Source organism: Pinus tabuliformis, chromosome 7, assembly GCF_031772625.1.
Source record: "Pinus tabuliformis cultivar Carrire ecotype Pingquan chromosome 7, CPIR1, whole genome shotgun sequence".
NCBI classification, from domain to species: domain Eukaryota; kingdom Viridiplantae; phylum Streptophyta; class Pinopsida; order Pinales; family Pinaceae; genus Pinus; species Pinus tabuliformis.
Window position 1 is genome coordinate 475,328,465 of NC_142293.1, and position 25,146 is coordinate 475,353,610.

Consider the following 25,146-nt stretch of genomic DNA (forward strand, 5'->3'; position numbering starts at 1 on the left):
GGGTTGAGATAGGAGCTTGGGGACCAAACAGATGAACATATAGCTAAGCTTCCATCAAGCTTCTAAAAGCTATGTGTTAGAAAAACCACAAATCAAGGTAGAGATCAGATCAAAGTGATGGACCACTTTAGTAGCTCCCAATTATAAATTTAGTAATTGCAGTTGATTTTCTTAACTTAAGGAAACTACTGCAGTTGGTTTCCATAAGTTAAGAAAAGCTGCAATTCCATAAATCAAGGTAGCTTTTGTGTAAAATCAATGGAGCTTAACACATATCACTTATAAATATGAGATCGTAAATTGGATAAGATTTTAATAATTTAGAGTTGAATGGTTGAATTTATATAATTAATTTTCTTTTACATTATTAAATTTATTTATAATTCAAAAAATTATAATGGAAATAAAATAAAAATACAAATTTATTAAAAATTATAGAAATTTTAATAAAAACAATTATGGTTAAATCTTGATTTGTGTTGTTTAATTAGTTATTTTATTCTTATATGGATTTAACATTAATTTATCTATCAATATTGTGAGATCAATGAATCCCTACCACATCCTAGACAAATTAAATAAAAATAAATAAATTGTATTTTTTTCCAAGAAAATCACACTTAAATACTCAAATTTGAAATATAAATAAAGTTTTCACAAAACTAAACATTATAAGTAATGTTTTCTTTAATAACCAATCATATTATTTTAATTTTTAAGAAATATTTAAAAAATAATTTAATTATATAAAAATTAAATATAAATTTTAAATTTGAATAAGTTTTCCCATTACTTCACATTACTAACTAGTGTTTGTTTTTAAAAACCAATTATATTATATTTAAAAACTAATTTAATTATATATATATATATATATATATACAAGTTTTCTTATAAGGCCAAATTACTAAACAATGTTTGTTTTTAATAACCAATTATATTCTTTTTATTTTTGGTAAAAATTTAAAAGCAAATTAAATATATATTTAAGTTTTCTCATGATTTAAAGATTGGCATATTATGTTTGTTTTTACTAATCAATCATATTATTTTTATTTTAGGAAAAATTTAAAAGCTAATTTGATTGAATGTGGATGTTAATTGTTGTTTATATTGTAGAAAAATATCCAAAAAAAAAAAACTATGTAAATATTTTTAGTTTGGTGTAAAAATTTAAAAACTAATTTAATTGAATGTAGATTTTTATAGTTGTTTATATTGTAAGAAATTTTCAAAACAATGTTTCGAGTAGAAATTCCACCCATCATTAAATTTCCTAGTGTTTGATGGATGCAGTGTCCACACAAAATCTACTACACTTTGGAATCAATGAGAGATCAAACCACATGCTTTCATCTTATATTTTAATTATATATCTACTTGACTAAATTTTGATGCCAAATCTATTAGTGAATTTTGATCACAATATTGAATCTCCCACTTGATTTCATGACCATGAACAAAACTTTGTTGAGGCTATCTCATTAGACCTACCAAATCAATCTGATTTCATTTGATTTCTTCAAAGAGCAACATCAAAATTAGTTCACTAGGACTAAGATCATCCTATCTATATACAAATCCCACTCAGAATTACTTAACACCTTTTTGGAGAGTGTCAAGTCTCCATAAATTCACATAATAATAAAAAATTATTAACTCCAAATCTCAACGATAAACTATAATGAAAATAGTATGGTTAAAGCATTGAACTGATAAATCTTTTACCAAGGATATGCAATATTCTATAGTATATTCATTAATGTTGGAATTCATTATCACTGTATTCATTGATTAATTTATGTGATATTACATATGGAAAGGTTAATCACTAATACAATGCATCTGGCCTTTCGAGCGACGGCGGGAGCAGGTCTATGGAGTCTTCTACCTGCTCTCCAACTCTCGATCCTTCCTCGAAAGCCTCGCCTCATCAACAGTCCTCCGCGGCTTGGTTTCATCCAATGGCAACATGTAAACCCTTATCTCTTTCGTCGATTAGACTGTGAGGTAGAATGGGATGGTGTTTTGGTTCATCGGCTTTGTAGAGCTGATGGCCTAGCCCAAACTTATGGTTTGCTTACCCCTTTGTGATGTTACAGTCATCCCTCCTCGGCTGATACATGCTTACTCAGCTGGTGTGGTTGGTCGATTCATCTAGCATTCCATTGCTACGATGAAATGTATCAAACTATCGGCCCTGACAGGTATAGTAGTCTTCCTAAGGTTTAATTTGAAACACCATTAATCATTTCTTAGACTTGTTGGATATATGTAATGGTTTCTTTTCTTGCATGACAGGTTTCTCTAGAGTCCTCAATACTCGAAGAGGGTTACGCGAGGTGCACCTTCTGGAATCATGTCAAGGTTTATAATTTTACCCTATTAGGCTTTTGGGTATGTGAAAGGTATTATTCTGAAATACTACCAGGTGGTGATTCTGGAAGTTTAGGTTATGAACCAGCTGGGTTTATTTCTCCGGTTCTCTTAATTTACTTTCCATAAGAGTTTGTGCATAGTCCTTTAAGATGTAATGTTTGTAATGTCGAATCTCAGAGCCATTCCTCCTTATTTGGCTTTCTGGGTATGCGGCTAGTCTTGCCCATCTGCGGGAGGCATTTCTTGATATAATTTTTTATTAGAAGTATAATATTGAGAGTCCCTATTAAGAGGGTTTCTGAGTTTACTGCGTAATTTTGTTTGAATATACCGCTACTGGATGGTAAAAGAAACGGAGAGGGTCTTATACCCTGGATTGAACTCCGTTTTTCTCTCTTTTCAAATTCTAGTTTATCAATGGTTCTTTACTGTTTTTTTATTGTAATGAATATATTAGTTTTTGCATTTTTCCAGAAATGGTTTGATATCTTGTTAATATGTTCTATATTATTTTTAGTTACTTCTGAAAGTAACCGGGGTTTTCAACATGAGTCCTAACATTACTGTGCATCATAGTATTTACTTGTTATAACTCCTGGAGGGTCCTTGTCCTCTGGAACTATAATTAATTCAAGGTCTCTTATTTTATTTGAAATTTCTCTCCCTGGCAGACTACCATAATCCTCTTAACATTTATTTATTGTAATCTATTATTTTCTCATTTTCCTTTTGTTTAGGGTAATTTCCTTAGCAAATATGCGGATTGGGCATAAAAATGGTTTGGCCTTAAATATTAGTTTCTTATTCTTTACAGAATTGTACTAAATTGAAGAGAATTTATTTTGAATATTCAGTCATATCAAGATAATTCTTTCCAGAACTGTAATGCTAATGTTCATAGGTTCAAATTTTATCTAGAAATTCCCTTCTTTGATTTCTATACTTCCCCTTAGGAATTTGCATAGTAATCACTTAAGATTTATTCTTCTAAGAATTTTGCTACTCTTGCTACAAATTTGCAGAGTTTTTATTTTAATTGTTGTATATACTAGAACACAGTTACAAATTGTTGCTACAATACATCCTACTTAACTTCACTAAGAAATATCATTTTTCAACTTTATTTGCAACCCTAATCTCACAGCATAAATAATTACAGAAAGTTAGAATACTTATCTGGTTCCAGATGTAACCACAGTCGACTATTTGAAGTCAAAACAACTGAGTTATGAGATTTTTTCTCCCAACATTGAGACTTGCCTTCAGGCCCAAGTCTCCCCCCGAGATGTTGCTCACACGCAGGATGTTTCCTGCAAGACTATCAGTCTTATTTGTCACAGCTATATGGTCTTAACTAGACTTGGCTTTCTAGGAATCCGCCTGAATATTCAACACAAAAACCTTCCTCTTTGCTTTCCTCCTTTCATCTCAGGTACCAATACCCTCTTGATTTTCTTTCCTTGAGAATAAATCTTCAAGGAAGTAGCTAGGGATAGGTAATTGCCTATCCTAACTACCTGACATGTGAGGATCATATGATTGTCATTGTCAAGATATTTACCTCATGTAAAACTTTAATCAAAGTAATAAATTTAAAAACTTAAATAGTAACATTTAGTTTGTTTACTGCAGTAATTAAATATTTACAATTACTGGGGAACATCACATCTTCCCCCCTAAGATTAAACATATTCCAGATGTTTTTATATTGCAAATAAATACCGGTAAGTCTTCCTCATAACCCATTCGTCCTCCCAAGTGGCTTCCTATGGCCCAAAGTGCTTCCATTGCACTTTAACTTGGGTGATAACTCATCTCCGCAACATTACTTCTCTCCTATCGAGTATATCCTTGGGTTTGACTAAGAACTCTCCTTCCGGGGACCTACACATAATAAAGAAATTTTAGTCAGCTTTCCTCTGCAGTCTGTTTTAGTAATTCTTCATAACATACTATATTCTCATATCTCATAGAGAATTTACTTACCTGTATATAATTAATTTTCTTTTAGATTATTAAATTTATTTATAATTCAAAAAATTATAATGGAAATAAAATAAAAATAAAAATTTATTAAAAATTATAGAAATTTCAATAAAAACAATTATGGTTAAATCTTGATTTGTGTTGTTTAATTAGTTATTTTACTCTTATATGGATTTAACATTAGTTTATCTATCAATCTTGTGAGTTCAATGAATCCATACCACATCCTAGACAAATTAAATAAAAATAAATAAATTGTATTTTTTTCCAAAAAGATCACACTTAAATACTCAAATTTGAAATATAAACAAAGTTTTCACAAAACTAAACATTATAGGTAATGTTTTCTTTAATAACCAATTACATTATTTTAATTTTTAATAAATATTTAAAAAATAATTTAATTATATAAAAATTAAATATAAATTTTAAATTTGAATAAGTTTTCCCATTACTTCACATTACTAACTAGTGTTTGTTTTTAAAAACCAATTATATTATATTTAAAAAATATATATTATATATATATATATATATATATATATATATATATATATATATATATATATATATGTGAGAAACAAGTTTTCTTATAAGGCCAAATTACCAAACAATGTTTGTTTTTAATAACCAATTATATTCTTTTTATTTTTGGTAAAAATTTAAAAACAAATTTATTTATAAAACAAATTAAATATATATTTAAGTTTTCTCATGATTTAAAGATTAGCATATTATGTTTGTTTTTACTAACCAATCATATTATTTTTATTTTAGGAAAAATTTAAAAGCTAATTTGATTGAATGTGGATGTTAATTGTTGTTTATATTGTAGGAAAATATCCACAAAAAAAAACTATGTAAATATTTTTAGTTTGGTGTAAAAATTTAAAAACTAATTTAATTGAATGTAGATTTTTATAGTTGTTTATATTGTAAGAAATTTTCAAAACAATGTTTTCGAGTAGAAATTCCACCCATCATTAAATTTCCTAGTGTTTGATGGATGCAGTGTCCACACAAAATCTACTACACTTTGGAATCATTGAGAGATCAAACCACATGCTTGCATCTTATATTTAATGATAGATCTACTTGACTAAATTTTGATGCCAAATCTATTAGTGAATTTTGATCGGAATATTGAATCTCCCACTTGATTTCATGACCATGAACAAAACATTGTTGAGGCTATCTCATTAGACCTACCAAATCAATCTGATTTCATTTGATTTCTTCAAAGAGCAAGATCAAAATTAGTTCACTAGGACTAAGATCATCCTATCTATATACAAATCCCACTCAGAATTACTTAACACCTTTTTGGAGAGTGTCAAGTCTCCATAAATTCACATAATAATAAAAAATTATTAACTCCAAATCTCAACGATAAACTATAATGAAAATAGTATGGTTAAAGCATTGAACTGATAAATCTTTTACCAAGGATATGCGATATTCTATAGTGTATTCATTAATGTTGGAATTCTTTATCACTGTACTCATTCATTAATTTATGTGATATTACATATGGAAAGGTTAATCACTAATACAATGCATCTGGCCTTTCGAGCGATGGCGGGAGCAGGTCTCTGGAGTCTTCTGCATGCTCTCCAACTCTCGATCCTTCCTCGAAAGCCTCGCCTCATCAACAGTCCTCCGTGGCTTGGGTTCATCCAATGGCAACATGTAAACCCTTATCTCTTTCATCGATTAGACTATGAGGTAGAATGGGATGGTGTTTTGGTTCATCGGCTTTGCAGAGCTGATGGTCTAGCCCAAACTTATGGTTTGCTTACCCCTTTGTGATGTTACAGTCATCCCTCCTTGGCTGATACATGCTTACTCAGGTGGCGTGGTTGGTCGATTCATCTATCATTCCATTGCTACGATGAAATGTCTCAAACTATCGGCCCTGACAGGTATAGTAGTCTTCCTAAGGTTTAATTTGAAACACCATTAATCATTTCTTAGACTTGTTGGATATATGTAATGGTTTCTTTTCTTGCATGACAGGTTTCTCTGGAGTCTTCAATACTCGAAGAGGGTTACGCGAGGTGCACCTTCTGGAATCCTGTCAAGGTTTATAGTTTTACCCTATTAGGTTTTTGGGTATGTGAAAGGTATTATTCTGAAATACTACCAGCTGGCGGTTCTGGAAGTTTAGGTTATGAACCAGTTGGGTTTATTGCTCCGGTTCTCTTAATTTACTTTCCATAAGAGTTTGTGCATAGTCCTTTAAGATGTAATGTCTGTAATGTCGAATCTCAGAGCCATTCCTCCTTATTTGGCTTTTTGGGTATGCGGCTAGTCTTGCCCATCCGCGGGAGGCATTTCTTGATATAATTTTTTATTAGAAGTATAATATTGAGAGTCCCTATTAAGAGGGTTTCTGAGTTTACTGCGTAATTTTGTTTGAATATACCACTACTGGATGGTAAAAGAAACGAAGAGGGTCTTATACCCTTGATTGAACTCCGTTTTTCTCTCTTTTCAAATTCTAGTTTATCAATGGTTCTTCACTATTTTTTTATTGTAATGAATATATTAGTTTTTGAATTTTTCCAGAAATGGTTTGATATCTTGTTAATTATGTTATATATTATTTTTAGTTACTTCTGAAAGTAACCAGGGTTTTCGACATGAGTCCTAACATTACTGTGCATCATAGTATTTACTTGCTATAACTCCTGGAGGGTCCTTGTCCTCTGGAACTATAATTAATTCAAGGTCTCTTATTTTATTTGAAATTTCTCTCCCTGGCGGACTGCCATAATCCTCTTAACATTTATTTATTGTAATCTATTATTTTCTCATTTTCCTTTTGTTTAGGGTAATTTCCTTAGCAAATATGTGGATTGGGCATAAAAATGGTTTGGCCTTAAATATTAGTTTCTTATTCTTTACAGAATTATACTAAATTGAAGAGAATTTATTTTGAATATTCAGTCATATTAAGATAATTCTTTCCAGAACTGTAATGCTATTGTTCATAGGTTCAAATTTTATCTAGAAATTCCCTTCTTTGATTTCTATACTTCCCCTTAGGAATTTGCATAGTAATCACTTAAGATTTATTCTTCTAAGAATTTTTCTACTCTTGCTACAAATTTGCAGAGTTTTTATTTTAATTTTTGTATATACTAGAACACAATTACAAATTGTTGTTACAAGCCATTCTACTTAACTGCACTAAGCAATATCATTTTTCAACTTTATTTGCAACCCTAATCTCACAGCATAAATAATTACAGAAAGTTAGAATACTTATATGGTTCCAGATGTAACCACAGTCGACTATTTGTAGTCAAAACAACTGAGTTATGAGATTTTTCCTCCCAACATTGAGACTTGCCTTCAGGCCCAAGTCTCCCCCCGAGATGTTGCTCACACGCAGGATGTTTCCTGCAAGACTATCAGTCTTATTTGTCACAGCTATCTGGTCTTAACCAGACTTAACTTTCTAGGAATCCGCCTGAATATTCAACACAAAATCCTTCCTCTTTGTTTTCCTCCTTTCATCTCAGGTACCAATACCCTCTTGATTTTCTTTCCTTGAGAATAAATCTTCAAGGAAGTAGCTAGGGATAGGTAATTGCCTATCCTAACTACCTGACATGTGAGGTTCATATGATTGTCATTGTCAAGATATTTACCTCATGTAAAACTTTAATCAAAGTAATAAATTTAAAAAATTAAATAGTAACATTTAGTTTGTTTACTGCAGTAATTAAATATTTACAATTACTAGGGAACATCACATCTTCCCCCCTAAGATTAAACATATTCCAGATGTTTTTCTACTGCGAATAAATACCGGTAAGTCTTCCTCATAACCCATTTGTCCTCCCAAGTGGCCTCCTATGGCCCAAAGTGCTTCCATTGCACTTTAACTTGGGTGATAACTCATCTCCGCAACATTACTTCTCTCCAATCGAGTATATCCTTGGGTTTGATTAAGAGCTCTCCTTCCGGGGACCTACACATAATAAAGAAATTTTAGTCAGCTTTCCTCTGCAGTCCGTTTTAGTAATTCTTCATAACATACTATATTCTCATAGAGAATTTACTTACCTGTATATCCTGCCAATTGATTATGTGGTTAGGATCATATACATATTTTTTCAACATAGAAACATGGAAAACATTATGCACACGTATGTGGTTGGGCAAGGCAAGTTGATAGGCCACAGGTCCTATCCGGGCCAAAATTTGGAAGGGATCGCAAAATCAGGGTGCTAATTTAGCACACCCACTCCAATGCAGAGTACTCCTCTTGGCTCGTACCCAAATGTAAACATGATCTCTGACTTGAAACTCCCGAAAACTTCTCTTTCAGTCAGCAAAATTTTTGTCGATCTTGAGCAGTCTTTAAATTTGAGCGCACCCTTTTGACCATATTTTCCATTTCTTTTAACATGTCAGGACCCAATAGTAACTTATCCTCTGGTCCACCCCAACTCAAGGGTGTTCTGCATCAGCGTCCGTATAATACTTCGAAAGGACTCATTTTCAAAGATGTATGGTAGTTGTTGTTGTAGGAAAACTCCACTAAATGTATATAATCTTCCCATTTGGAAGGTTGTTGCATTACATAAGTTCGCAACATGTCTTCTACTATTTGATTCACCCGCTCAAGTTGCCCATCCTTCTGAGGGTGATAAGCAGTACTAAAATGTAGTTGTGTGCCTAGACCTCCAAATAAGGCTTTCCAAAAAGCTGATGTAAATTTTACATCGCGATCGGAAAATTATGACTCTTGGTATTCCATGTAATCTGAAGATATTTTGCATGAATATGTTAGAAATTTGAATGGCCTTAAAATAAGATAGTACATGTACAAAGTGAGAAAACTTGCTCAGCTTGTCCACTACCACCATTATTGAGTCATTCTTCTTTTTAGACTTAGGTAGCCCCGTAATAAAATCAATGGAAATAGTCTCCCATTTCCATTCTGGAATAAGCAATGGGTGGAGTAACCCGACTGAGTTTTGATATTCTTCTTAACTTGTTGATACTCCAAATAGCGAGTCAAATATTCAGCCACTTCCTTTTTCATACCGGGCCAAAAATATTCTTTTCTGAGTGTAGTGATTAATTTCTGGTATTCGGGATGGCCTGCACAAGGAATTTTGTGGTATTCGTCTAAAATTATTTGTTTAATGTTTTTCTAATTTGGAACATACATTCTCCCTCTATAAACCAATAAACCTTCTTGATTTACCTCATATCCCAATTGTTGTTTGTTGCTGTTCGGATTTTTAGCTTGCTTCCATAAGGTTTTATATTCAAGATCTTGTATTGTTGCCTCCTTAATTTGTTCTGCAAACATGGTATGCACCTCACTAAAAGAGACTTCATATATGAAATTTACTTTTCAGCTTAAGGCATCAACAACACAGTTTTCTTTTCCTTTTATGTGTTTGATGTCGAAGTCAAATTCACTTAGGAAATCGATCCAGCGGGCCTACCTAGCATTCATAGTAGGTTGTTTGAAATAGTTAGTTAAACTATGATGATCTGTCATTAGTAAAAACTTCTTACCCAATAAATAATGTCGCCACATTTTTAATGCATGGATTACTGCTGCCAGCTCCATATCGTAAGCTGAATACTTTTGTTCATGCTCTTTAAGTTTCTGTGACTCATAAGCAATAACTCTTCCCTCCTGCATTAGCACGCCACCAACACCTTCCTTGCTGGCATCGGTGTAGACAATGTATTCTTTATTTGGGTCCACAATACTTAGAATAGGTGCAGTAGTAAGTAAGTGCTTTAGCTGGTCAAAACTTCTTTGACAATCCGAGGTCCAAGTGAAGGCTTTCCCTTTCTTTTGCAGAGAAGTAATGGGGTATGCTACCCTTGAAAATCATTTAACAAACCTCCTATAGTATCCAGCCAGACCCATGAGGGTTCTTATATCAGCTACATTCTTGGGTGTTGACCATTCCATTATGATTTTTATTTTCTTTGGGTCCACCGCAATCCCATCTTTGGTAATGATGTGTCCCAAATATTGAATTTGTTCCTTGAAAAAATCACATTTTCTGTACTTGGCGTACAACTGGTGCTCCCTCAAGGTTTGCAGAACAATGCGTAGGTGTTCCTTATGCTCTTCAATGTTTCAAGAATAGATTAATATATCATCAATAAAGATTAGTACAAACTTATCCAAATATTGATGAAAAATGTTGTTCATTAGACACATAAAAGTTGCGGGTGCATTAGTTAACCTAAACGACAACACAATGAACTCATAATGCCCATAGCGAGTTGTAAAGGCTGTTTTGGTTATATCCTCTTTCTTAATCCTAATTTGATGGTATCTTGAGCGAAGATCAATCTTCGAGAATACTGTCGCTCCCTTTACTTGGTCAAATAGCTCATCAATATGAGGCAAAGGATATTTATTTTTAGCTGTCAGCTTGTTTAGTTGTCGATAATTCATGCACATTCGTAAGGTTCCATCTTTCTTCTTGACGAAAAGTACAGGGGCTCCACAAGGTGAGACACTTGGGCGTATATAATTTTTATCATGCAGTTCTTGTAGCTGCATTTTCAATTCAGTCAGTTATGGCACACTCAGACGATAAGGGGCTCTGGATACAAAGGTAGCTCCAGGGATCAACGCAATAGTAAAATCTATATTTCTCTTTGGAGGTAGTCCCAAAATTTCCTCGGGAAATACATTTGGAAAATTATGTACTACAGGTATATTTTCTAAACTTCCAGATTTTTCACTTGAATTGATATACCCCACTTGTATGTCATAAATCTAACATCCTATACGAACACATTTTGCTAATTGAGAAGCTGTTATAGGTCTTATTTTCAGTGGTCTTCGTATACCTTTAATTTCTTGTTTCAAGCCCTCTTCATCCATGTAATTAATAATTTTTTCTTTACAATTAATGAGAGACCAATGTTTTTCTAACTAGTCCATGCCTATTAGGACATCATAAGACCCTTATGGTAAGACATTCAGATATGTCGTAATAAGCTGACCTGCTAGCTTCAGAGGGCAATCGCTGACTTTTGCCAGCACCCTTCATTTTTCCCATGTGACAAGTTTCACTAGCCAAGGGTTCTTAAATTTAACAGTTTGCAAATGGCATTACTCAACCATTTTTGGACTTATGTAACTCAAAGTAGCTCCTGGATCAATTAAAATAGACACAGTTTGGTCGAAGATCTTACCTTTGAATTCCACCATTGTTGGTTGGTATTTCGCTTGATGATCTTCAAGGGCTGCATTGATCTTAGGAATACTCCTTGCTACTTCACCCACAGTTGATGCTTCCTAAATTTGTGCCACTTGATCTGTTCCCTTGTGATATGGACAATTCTTGACATAATGTGGCCCTCCACATCCCCAACACTGTACTGGTGGTCTATCTTCTACCTCCACTTCTGTTTTCCTAGATTGCTTATTTGTTTTGCATTCACCCGAGATTATGAATTTGGGTTGATTTCTATTAACAATCTTGTTTGGCTGACCTTTATGGGGTCCTTTGTTGACATTAGTCTTATTTCCCTTGCTGCTAGAGACAAACCTTGTTCCCTTTTTATCACACTACCTCTTTCCTCCATCACCCCTTGGTCTGTTTTGCTGATAGCATATACGATCCTTTCGTATAACCTCATCCATGGTATTTTGGTTTTCAAATTCGATATATTCCTTCATGAATAATGACAAATTGTTGATAAACCTTTGCACTTTTTCTTTCTCTTCCCATATGTAGGGAACATATCGCAACAAGGATGTGAATTTTGTTATAGATTCATCTATGGACAGTTGTACCAAGCACAAGTCATGGAACTCTTTCGCCTTCTCATCATAAAATCTTTCAGTTAAGTATTTTTCCTTGAAGTACCTTTGAAATTTTTCCCAGGTCACGTTCTGCTCATTAACCCCACGTACCACCTTCACCTCCTCCCACCACAAGGTGGCCTTTCCTTGCAACTGATAAATGGACAAGTGGGCCTTCAGATTATGGTCATATTCATATAGCTAGAAGTACTTATTCATGTTGATAAGCCAGCGCTCAACAACTTCTTCCTGTTCAACATCAAAGAGGGGAGGTTTGATCTTTCGAAACTCACCCTGCAGCTCAATTTCCTGTCAGTTTTGCTTTCTGTGATTTGATACATTATCAGCTCCCTCCTCTCGATTCTCTTCACCTTCTTCCATTTTTGAGTTCTCATTTCTGAATTCTTGCTCTTTGGTCATGTTTCCATGTTCGGGACTGGGAATCGTTTGCCGCTGATTCTGTCTATCAGACAAACTCTTCATAATATTCTCTTGTTCTTGCATTAGTCTTTCATTATCTTCCCGCAGCTTAGCCATTTCGTCCTCTAATTCTTGTATTGTTTCAAAAATAATAGCATTGGTATTGAGTGGCTCTTCTCCTAGTTGTACCCATACCTCAGGATTGACTTCTGGAAGGGATGTTGGCCATGTTCCTGTTATGGATCTATGTGGAGTAAGTCCAGTTCGCCTCATGTTGGTTGTACTTTACTTCTTTCTCTTTCTCTGTGCACATCACAACACTGTTAATAATTTGTTCCAGACGTCTCAATTTTTCAACTTGAGGCTTTGATACCACTTGTCATGTCTCCGTAAATTCACATAATAACAAAATTTATTAACTCCAAATTTCAACAATAAACTATAATGAAAATAGTATGGTTAAAGCATTGAACTAATAAATCTTTTACCGAGGATATGTGATATTCTATAGTATATTCATTAATGCCTTGTCAATGGTCCTCCGCGACTTGGGTTCATCCAATGGTAACGTGTAAACCCTTATCTCTTTCGTCGATTAGACTGTGAGGTAGAACGGTATGGTGTTTTGGTTCATCAGCTTTGCAGAGTTGATGGTCTGGCCCAAACTTATGGTTTTCTTACCGGTTTGTGATGTTACAGTCGTCCCTCCTCGGCTGATACATGCTTGCTTAGGTGGTGTGGTTGGTCGATTCATCTAGCGTTCCATTGCTATGATGAAATGTCTCAAACTCTCGGCCCTGACAGGTACAATAGTCTTCCTGAGGTTTAATTTGAAACACCATTAATCATTTCTTAGACTTGTTGGATATATGTAATGGTTTCTTTTCTTGCATGACAAGTTTCTCTAGAGTCCTCAATACTCAAAGAGGGTTATGCGAGGCACACCTTCTGGAATCCTGTCAAGGTTTATCGTTTTACCCTATTGGGTTTTCCGGGTATGTGAAAGGTCTTATTCTGAAATGCTACTAGACGATAGTTTTGGAAGTTTAGGTTATGAACCAGCTGGGTTTCTTGCTCTGGTTCTCTTATTTACTTTCCATAAGAGTTTGTGCATAGGCCTTTAAGCTGTAATGTCTGTAATTTCGAATCTTGAAGCCATTTCTTCTTATTTGGCTTTCCGGGTATGCGGCTAGTCCTGCCCCTCTGCAAGAGGCAATTCTTGATATATTTTTTTTATCAAAAGTATAATACCGAGAGTCCCTATTAAGAGGGTTTATGAGTTTACTGTGTAATTTTGTTTGAATATACTGCTACTAGATGGTAAAAGAAACGAAGAGGGTCTTATAACTTGGATTGAACTCTGTTTTTCTCTCTTTTCAAATTCTAGTTTATCAATGGTTCTTCACTGTTTTTTTATTGTAATGAATATATCAGTTTTGGCGTTTTTCCAGAAATGGTTTGATATCTTGTTGATTTTGTTCTATATTATTTGTAGTTACTTCTGAAATTAACAGGAGTTTTCGACCCGAGTCCTAATATTACTGTGCATCATAGTATTTACTTGCTATAACCCGTGGAGGGTCCTTGTCCTCTAGACCTATAATTAATTCGGGGTTTCTTATTTTATTTGAAATTTCTCTCCCCGGCGGACTGCCATCATCCTGTTAACATTTGGTTATTGTAATATATTATTTTCTCGTTTTCCTTTTGTTTAGGGTAATTTCCTTAGCAAATATGTGGATTGGGCATAAAAATGGTTTGGCCTTAAATATCAGTTTCTTATTATTTACAACATTATACTAGAATGAAGCGAAATTATTTTGAATATTCAGTTATATTAAGATAATTCTTTGCAGAATTGTAATGCTACTGTTCACAGGTTTAAGTTTTATCTGGAAATTTCCTTCTTTGATCTCTATATTTCCCCTCAAAGGAATTTGCATGGTAATCACTTTAGATTTATTCTTCTGAGAATTTTGCTACTCTTGCTACAAATTTGCAGATTTTTTATTTTAATTGCAGTATGTACTAGAACACAGTTACAAATAGCTGCTACAGGCCATCCTACTTAACTGCTCTAAGCAATATCATTTTTCAACTTTATTTGCAACCCTAATATTACAGCATAAATAATTACAGAAAGTTAGAATACTTATCTGGTTCCAGATGTAAGCACAGTCGATTGTTTGAAGTCAAAACAACTGAGTTATCAGATTTTTCCTCCCAACCTTGAGACTTGCCTTCAGGCCCAAGTCTCCCCCCGAGTTGTTACTCACATGCAGGATGTTTCCTGCAAGACTAGTAGTCTTATTTGTCACAGCTATATGATCTTAACCAGACTTAGCTTTCTGGGAATCTGCGTGACGTTTCAACATAGAAATATTGCTCTTTCTTTTCCTCCTTTCATCTCAGGTACCAATACCCTCTTGATTTTTTTTACTTGAGAACAAATCTTCAAGGAAGTAGTTAGGGATAGGTAACTACCTATCCTAACTACCTCACATGTGAGGATCATATGATTGTCATTGTCAAGATATTTACCTCATGTAAAACTTTAATCAAAGTAATAAATTTATAATCTTAGATAGCAACGTTCAATTTATTTAATGCAATAATTAAATATTTACAATTACTGGGGAACATCACAGAGAGTAAATTATCCCACAATAAATATTGGAAGGAAATGTCCGTTCTGTGCACAATTGAATTCTAGTACAAACATAACTATTAGTCTAAGTACATGTTTATGTACATACCATATTTGTATCAAAATTAAAATCAAAGTGTAGTGGGTGTAGTATGTATACTAGATACATTAAAAATTGGTATTAGAGAATAGTTATAAGTTTGTGAGAGGAACTTGGAGCACCCCACCACCTAAAACATGCCATTGGGGTGGTTGGATATATAAGAGAGCGGTATCAAAGCAAAAAATAGTATAATTTTTGTGGTTTCAAGAAGCACCTAGTAGCCTCAATAAATGACAACCTATTGAGTATGTTACATCAACAAGTATAATAAGGCCTTTCAAATTTTAAGAATATTGTTAGGCTCAAACATGGTGGAAGATACATTGGAACACCACATAGGACCTCTCTACATGATTTTCAACTTTGAATGGGATATGGTTGCTATTAATTGGATTTTGGAAATAAAGATCACTCTAGGGTGTAAACCATGGTAAAAAAGAGAAACAAGGGCCATACATATGAAAATAAACCCTCTAGGTCCTAAGCATTGTGAATAAGGCATCCCACCATGAATAATACCCTTTCTGTTATGAAACCAGCTCAAGAAAAAGATAGAAAAGATAGATCAACGCCTTAGAATTCAGCCTCATTGAGGGGGCAACCTCCTTTACATTACATAAATGAACAATTCTTCGATGATTCAAATGAAAAAACCTCCTTTCTATATATAGGAGTCTAAGGAGTCACAATATAACCCAGCTGACCTAACAATAATAATATAAAGCCACAAAAATAACAATAGAGGGATTCTATGGGGCACAGTAATAACAATATGGGGACAATAGGGCCACAACAATATTAATAAGGGATACAACTACAATAGTAATGGGATAATCACTAGTATTATAGGGACCCAACATGCCCCTCCCCTTCAAAAAAGTGTTGTCCTCAACGCTTGAGTAGTTTTGGATGCTTCTGTATAAAATTCTCATCCTCCCATGTGGAATCTTTAGCGGATAAGTTCTTCCACTTGATAAGATACTCCGAAACTGATCAATTTCGTAGCCGTCGAGTTCTTGTTTCTGTGACTACTTCTGGTTCCAATATAATTTTTCCTTTCTCGTCAAGTTCTGGCAATATTGTTTGAACTGGGAGCTTGTCGCCTATAACCTTCTTTAAACATGAAACATGGAAAACTGGGTGCAATCGAGAAGCTGCAGGAAGCTCCAATTTGTATGCCATAGTACCAATCTTTTGCAACACCTTGTACGAACCATAATACTTTGGTGATAATTTATTATCCTTCTTAGCTTGCTTGAGGGACATTTGCTTATATGGTTGTAGTCGTAGGAATACCCAATCACCTACACCAAAACTTCTTTCGCTGTGATGTTGATATGTCTGTTGTTTCATTCTATTCTGTGCCAACACGAGGTTATCCTTTAAGAGTTGGAGGACTTGTTGTTGATGTTCGATGTGATGTTCCACTGCTTGAAACTTAGAATTTTCTCTTAAATATGATGTGATGGATGGTGGTTGATATCCATAAAGTGCAATAAATGGGGTCAGTTTTGTTGATGTATGGAAGGAATTGTTATACCACCATTCAGCTAGAGGCAACCATTTGACCCATTGTGTCTGTTTATCATATACAAAGCAACGAAGATATCCTTCCAAATATTTCTTTACTATCTCAGCTTTCCCATCAGATTGAGGATGATAAGATGAGCTATGAGCTAACTGAGTACCAAGACAAGAAAATAATTCTGTCCAAAAATTTCCAGTGAAAATGGGATCTCTGTCACTTACAATAATCTTTGGGTTTCCATGTAGCTTTTGAATTGTTTCCATAAATGCAGTAGAAATATTACTGGCTTTAAATGGATGTGATAATGCACAAAAGTGTGCATACTTGGTAAGTTTGTCAACTACCACCATGATGACACTCTTTCCCTCAGACTTGGGTAAACCTATGATAAAATCCATTGAAACCTCCTCCCAACGTTGGCTTGGAATGGATAAAGGTTGTAATAGACCCGGTGTCTTAATTGTTTCAACTTTATTTTGTTGGCAAACCAAACATTCCACCACAAACTTTTGAATATCTGATTTAAGGCCATCCCAAAAAATTCCTTCTTAACCCTGTGGTAAGTTTTTAAAAATCCTGAGTGCCCTCCTAAGGGAGAAGTGTGAAATTCCATAAGAATCTTTTGTTTTAGCTGGGAATTCTTACAGAGGTATAAGCGATCTTTGTACCATAACAAATCATTTTGCCAGCTAAATGTATCAGACGTACTAGAATCTTGTTGTAACTTTCGAATAAGTGCCCACACTTCTTCGTCATTCTTCCATTCCTCCCTGGCTTCGTTTATCCAATCTAGTTGGATAATAGAAATGGCGCACACCAATGATTCCACATCCTCATCCTTTCTTGAGAGTGCATCTGCCACCACATTTTGCTTCCCTTTTTTGTAGATGATTTCAAAGTCATAACCCAACATCTTTGCGACCCACTTTTGTTGCTCTTCAGAGGATAATCTTTGTTCTAGAAAGTATTTAAGGCTATCATGATCCGTTTTTACCTTGAAGTGTCTTCCCATTAGGTAGGGTCACCATTTCTTAAGTGCATGGAGTATTGCCAACATTTCCTTCTCATAAATAGCTTTGTATAAAAAAATTCCCTTGATTGGACGGCTTTCAAAAGCAATGGGTCTTTCATCTTGCATTAAAACAACACCAATTCCATTTCCTGAAGCATCACATTCCACAACAAAGGTTTTTGTGAAGTTCGATGTAGCTAAGACCGGTGCTTGGCACATTGCCTCTTTAAGATGTTCGAAGGCCTTTGTTGCTTCTGGAGTCCATGAAAATGCATATTTCTTCAATAATGTTGTTAGAGGTGCTGCTATTCTCCCATAATTCTTAACAAACTTGCGATAATACCCTGTCAACCCAAGAAATCCTCGCAGATGCTTTATGGATGTGGGGATTTTCCATTCCTTAATGGCTTTAATTTTGCTAGGGTCTACCTTAACTCCTTCATGAGATACAATATGACCCAGATATTCCACCTCTTGTACTCGAAAGAAACATTTGGATCTTTTTGCATATAATAGTTTCTCCTCCAATAGTTGTAGCACCCTGTCAACATGTTCAACATGATCCTTCCAAGACTTGCTGTAGATTAGTATATCATCAAAAAATACTAACACAAATTTTCTAAGGAATAGTTTGAAAATGGAATTCATCAAACCTTGAAATGTTGAAGGTTCATTAGTAAGGCCAAAAGGCATGACCAAAAATTCATAATGACCCTCATGAGTTCTAAATGTTGTTTTCGGAATGTCTTCAGTCTTCATTCTGATTTGATGATATCCTGAACGAAGATCCAACTTGGTGAAGTAAATTGATCCATGCAATTCATCCAGTAATTCATCATTGACAGGAATGGGAAACTTATCTTTAATAGTGAGCTTGTTGAGCTCCCTATAATCTGGACACATGCGCCATGATCCATCCTTCTTGTGCACCAATACTACTGGAGCAGAGAAAGAACTTTGACTCGGTTGAATTATACCAGCCTCTAGCATTTCTGCAACCATACGTTCAATTTCACTCTTTTGGGCATAGGGATATCTGTACAGCCTGATGTTTGGAGGAACACTTCCTGGAATCAGAGGAATAGCATGATCATGATCACGAATAGGTGGGAGACCTTTGGGAGTCTCAAATACCTTAGAATGATTGTCCAAGACTTTTTGGAGATCTGGAGAAATATGTGATTCCAATGTGGAAACATCTAGCGAACATAATTGTGCAATTACACCTCTTTGTTCATTTTTTAGAAGCTTTGTCATACCGTTAGAGCTGATTATCTTTCCCAGTTTCCCTACAATACCCCTTAATTCAACTTCCTTTCCTTCCACAGAAAATTTCATGAAAAGTTCTTGAAAATTAAAAGCTATTGTACCCAAGGATTGTAGCCATTGGACTCCTAGTACAACATCAACACCTCCCATTGGAATGGAAAGCATTGGGCTAGTCAATACATATTCTCCCATGGATAGCTTGATATTATGGCACTTTCCAGAGCAATTTATTGTTCCTCCATTTGCAACCATCACTTGACACTCTCGTGCTGGATATAAGAAGCAATTCAATTCTTTTGCTACCTTACAATGAATAAAATTGTGGGTACTTCCTGAATCAATCAACACTATTACCTTTTTCTTCTTGATTTGTCCTTCTATCTTGATGGTTTGAGGAGTGGTAATTCCTGCCAATGCATTACAAGATATGGTCGGATTCATTTCTTCTTTATCTAGGCTTTATTCCTAGAGTATATCCTCTTCTTTTGACCTTTCTTGCTCCTTTTCTTCTTCCTCTTCACAATCTATGTAGAATAATTTCTTCTGAGCACACTTATGACCTTTAGTGTATTTTCTATCACAATTGTAACAAAGCCCTTTTGCTCTTTTTTCTTCCAATTGTTGTGGCGTCAACCTTATAGGTTGTGGAAGACTAGGGGCAACAACACTTCCATCTTTATAGTTGTGAGTGGTATGCTTCCTGGTTGCAATAATTTTGCTTTCCATTTTTCTTGCTAACCTGAATGCCTTCTCTAATGAATCAGGTTCCCAAAGGCAAACATCATGTCGGATATTATCCTTTAAAGTCCCTATGAACACATCAATCCTATGCTCCTCTGGAATATTTTTTACCCTTATGTTCAATTTTTGGAACTCCTCAATGTGCTCCATTATTGAACCCTTTTGTTTGAGACTTATCAATTGGCTAAAAAAATTGTTGTTTTTTGTATCCTCATAATGTGCTGTCAATTCTTTTGTAAAAATTGCCCAAGTGATAATTTGTTTACCAGAGCAAAGCCATTGATACCATACAAACTGATTTGGTTCCAAATATAAAGTTGCAATACGTACCTTTTGTGTGTTTTGCACATTATTGAGATCGGAAAATTGCTCTATCTGTAATATCCATGTTGTGGGATCCTTTCCATCAAACTTCCTCATATCGATTTTTGGAATATGGTGGGTCTTCGATCCCACATTAGAGTCTATGAAATCATGATTAACATTTCTTTTATTTGCATCATGAGTTTCCTTTACTACCTTTTCACCATTAGTAAGTATTTCTTGTAGAAAAATTGTCAAATCTGTCTTCAAATCTGCCACGTCTCTCTTCAAATCTGTCTTCAAATCTATCTTCAAATCATCGATCTTAGCTTCCATGCCCTTTATCTTAGCTTCTATTAGCTTTTGTGAGAGTGACATTTGTTGCACTTGGTCTTGTAATTTTGATATATCATGTAGCATTTCTTCCTCTTCTTCATGAGTCATGCTAGAGCTTTAAGGTTGCTTACTAGGTGTTTGCATTTTATTTCCTTGGGGCATCAGTTACTGATAATAATGCTCTACTATGCCCCTTTGAATTCCTTCAAAATAAATTTTCAAACCAAGCTTAGGCAAAAATTTTAAAAAATCTACACACCTTTTTTCACTTTGTAGGAGCTTGATATTGCCTCTGATGTATCTTTGTACTTTCGGATCATCCAGTTCTGAAACTGTGACTTGCAATAGCCCTCTGTGTCCTCTTTCCAATGCCACCAGTGTGATCTAAATTGGATTCTCCAAGGAAGAGTTATGGGAAATCTTCCACAGCGACCTTCTTACAAAATTTCAATCCGATGCTCAGAGAGAAAGTTATGACGATTTCTCCAGGTCACCTGTTTGGAATGTAATTCAGGAGTCTACAAAATGACCAACTTCCTCAGATCATATCTCCGCAAATATAGCGCGAAAAGATTTGAAATTCGAACCCGAGATTCAGCGTGATTTCTTCTCAAATGGGTTTTTTTTAGCTTCTGAAACGTTGCAGAAAAAGAGTTATAGTGAAAATGCCACGATGACCTGTTTGGAGTAGCGAAACCCTAGAATCCAAAGCTCTGATACCAAATTTTATGAAACCAACTCAAGAAAAAGATAGAAAAGATAGATCAACGCCTTAGAATTCAGCCTCTTCGAGAGGGCAACCTCCTTTACATTACATAAATGAACAATTCTTCGATGATTCAAATGACAAAACCTCCTTTCTATATATAGGAGTCTAAGGAGTCACAATATAACCCAGCCGACCTAACAATAATAATATAAAGCCACAAAAATAACAATAGAGGGATTCTATGGGGCACAATAATAACAATATGGGGACAATAGGGCCACAACAATATTAATAAGGGATACAACTACAATAGTAATGGGGTAATCACTAGTATTATAGGGACCCAACACTTTCTTTGGGGTCTTCGATCCCCAAATGGTATTCTAGGTACTATTAGGTGGTTTTGCATAAAAAAGATGGGCTTAGGGATATTGAGTGTTCCTAAGAGAGGAACATAATCTTCATGATAGATATTTTCGTTGCATACATGTAAAGGTGAGGGAGTTTTTGCATGATATGAATTTGTGTACTAAAAAGACATATGCATTGTTAATAGCTAGCTTAAATCCATATTAAATTTGAATATTAAAAATGGAAAAGGATAAAAGATCTAGATGTGTAAGTTTTTTATCATTTACTTCCATGCTATGGATTAATTCCTTGATATTAAAATATTTACACACTAACAACTTTGATACCTCTAAATGCTTGAAAGATTTGGTTTTAAGATGCATCTTAGATGATTTTTTTTTAAATGTTGTCACATACATATGTTTGTATGTAGTTATTGATTTATTTAATTTAATTTAATTTAATATTGTTTAAGATTGAGTTGAGTTGTATTTTTTTTAATGCAATAATATGTTCATTGGTTTGTTCTTCACAACTTCTATTCATACTACATTGTAAATGTATGAAATGTTTTGCATAATATGAAATTACATTGTTATTAACTAGCTCATATTCATCTCAAACTTGAATCTATCGAGCACCTAAAGAGATCAATTTTTTAAAATGTAATTTTTTTATCATTTAATTCCATGTTATGTATTAATTCCTTTATATTAAAAAAATTTACATACTAACAAACTCTATACCTCTAAATGCTTGATATATCTAGGTTTAAGATGTATGAATATTGGTTGAATATTTTTTAGATGTTGTCACATACATATCTATTTATGCATGTGATTTATTTATTTTTTTCATTTCATTTAGTGCCATCTAAAATGTAATTGACTTGTATTTTTTAAAAATTTTAATGTAGCATTATATTCATTGGTTTGTTCATACCAAATTCTATACCTTATACTACACTGTAAAGGTGAATGAAATTTTGCATGATATAAACTTATATTATTATTAACTAGTGTCGATCCATCTTAAAATTGAATCTATCAATTATTTAAGAGATCAAATTTCTTTAGATGTTCTCTCTCAGCAAAACACACTACATAATATAATTTTAAGATGGGATTAATTTGTATTTTTCTAATTTTTTAATGTTGCAATATATTCATTAATTGTTTCATCACATATATTTCGCTATTCTTGATATAGTAATGCATGCACACTATTAATACTTGTAAGTTTATGTAAATTAAAAATTAAATGATGGGAATACCTTTTTTTTCAAGTGTAACAAGAATTAATTATTTAGATAGATTTTTATTTATTTAATTTTTAAAAATAATTTCATTATTTTAATAAATTTTAAAAAATATATATATTTCTTTATTTCTTTGCTCATTTCTTAAATTTATTTTATTTTTTCATTTTTGGTTTTATACTTTTTACTATTTATAATTTTGTTGGTTTTTTTTTTCTATTTTTTCTCTACTATTAAAAACGCTCTAAGCTTTTTAAAAATGAAATTATATAATTCATTAATATAGTGTATGATTAGTTTTTTTAAATTAGTGTATGATTAGTTTTTTTATAATTTTAAATTCATTTCGCTTTTGGTGATCTAAATAAATATAGCGTATTAATATCATATAATAAATAATTGATATAATTAGACCAGAAACTCTATTTAGCCTTTGAACGAATATAATAAAAACCCCTTTCATGTAAGTTTTACTATATAGAAATGATTAATAATTTGAAATAACTCTGCTTGAACGAAGAATTCATAAAAGTAAAATATCATACCCAAAATGTATGTGTTATATTCACACTTCCACAAAGTGCCGAAGTATACCATAAAACTTTATATTCATAATTCCACAAAGTGCCAAACTATACCATAAAACTATAAAGTGATGCGAAAAACCCTTACTGCTGCGAATTAAATCCCTCGTTCCAGATAAAGTTACAGTAAAGTTTAATATTGGGAAAAGAAGCTCCCATGAATCAGATTGGACCCTTCATTCAATAATAGCATAAATAAGATATAAGTTCTGCAAGATGAATTTGACTGTACACTGCAACAAATGATGTGACCTCACTTATCATCCCACGGTCTCCGGTTCTGTGAGCCTCGCACAGGTGGGGCAAGTAGACACCAGAAATTATATATCTATATGAATCAATCATGGGCTAAATTCAAGTATAAAAGCCATACGTATATTCATGGTTAGAGGTATGTGTCATGTAGGATATCCAGTAAGTATAATATTTTACCTAATAATATCCCCCAATTTCTATTTAGCTTCCCGCTGTCAGAGTAAAATTAATTTTCAAGACTACGGTCTGCCTTTCTCAATTTAATTATTCCATTTTTCTGACACAGTGATGTGAAGAGGAAGGCAACCAATAGATCCCATGCTATTGGGTCATTAATGCTTACCCCCATCTTATGTCATCTTATGCAGCACCATACCCCGCCCCCATGGTATCGCCATGGGCATTCTCCGGCAGTAAATCATCTCCCTACCTCCATTCAATGCCCAAATTCGCGCTGAAAATTTCAAATTTCAAATGTTATCTTCCCGCCTTCAGGGTTTTGCGCGGTGTTTTTCTGGCATCCTAGGAATCCAATCCTCATCTTCCTCCAGAAAACCTTGAGGGTCGGCCACAAGAGGTTGTAGTAGCCGAGTCAAAAACGAACATGTTACAGGGGCTCTGCATCCCCCAAAATAATGAGAGACGCTTTCCGATTCATGTTGCCGCTACCTGAATCAACGCCGAAGTCTTGCCTGGCTAGCCGAGAGAGGGACAAGGCAACACATGTCAAAGCCGACACCAATTGAAGCCAGAAAAGCATCTGACTAGCATTTCTGGATATGGAGAGCCACCCGGTATAAGGCATCAATCGAATCCTAGACGAGGACCAAGTTCTCTTCAATAAATCATGATTCTCGACAGCAGAATTTACTTCCCGGATGTTGATCTTCCTGCTCTGGTTTTTCTTGTGTTTAGAGCACCCACAGATTCATCTTAAGATAAAGTTGTTCCATTAATAGAGAACCTGCGACTCAGCCGTTTGGCGTCGTTTCTGAGCGTGGCCACAGATATTATTGTTGTCTCATGTTGCCATTCCAGCTCGTGGCTTCGGCTGAAGATGCGAGCGCCTTTTGTCAACAATATTATGCTCACGAACCAGAAGTCTACATTTTTTAAGGTTGCTGCGAACCCTCCGAGTTGGACGATGGTGGCCCAGACGAAGGCCAAGCTGCCAAGCCCGCTGGTGGCCTTCTCCAGAATTGCAAGCCTGAGGGCAAACAGAGTAATTTTCTTCTCGGGAGCTGTGACCTTATCACTGCGACACCGGGACTCTCGAGCTTCAATTATCTCACTGTGTGGTTCGAATGGAGAGACCAGTTTGCGACCTTTACACCCACGCAGTGATGTAGCCGATATATCTAGTCGGACGCTCGACGATTCTGCTTCGTCATTCCTGTCTGTAACAAGACCAGCATCTCTAACCTGTGATTTCATTGGGTAAGATAGCGGTCGGAC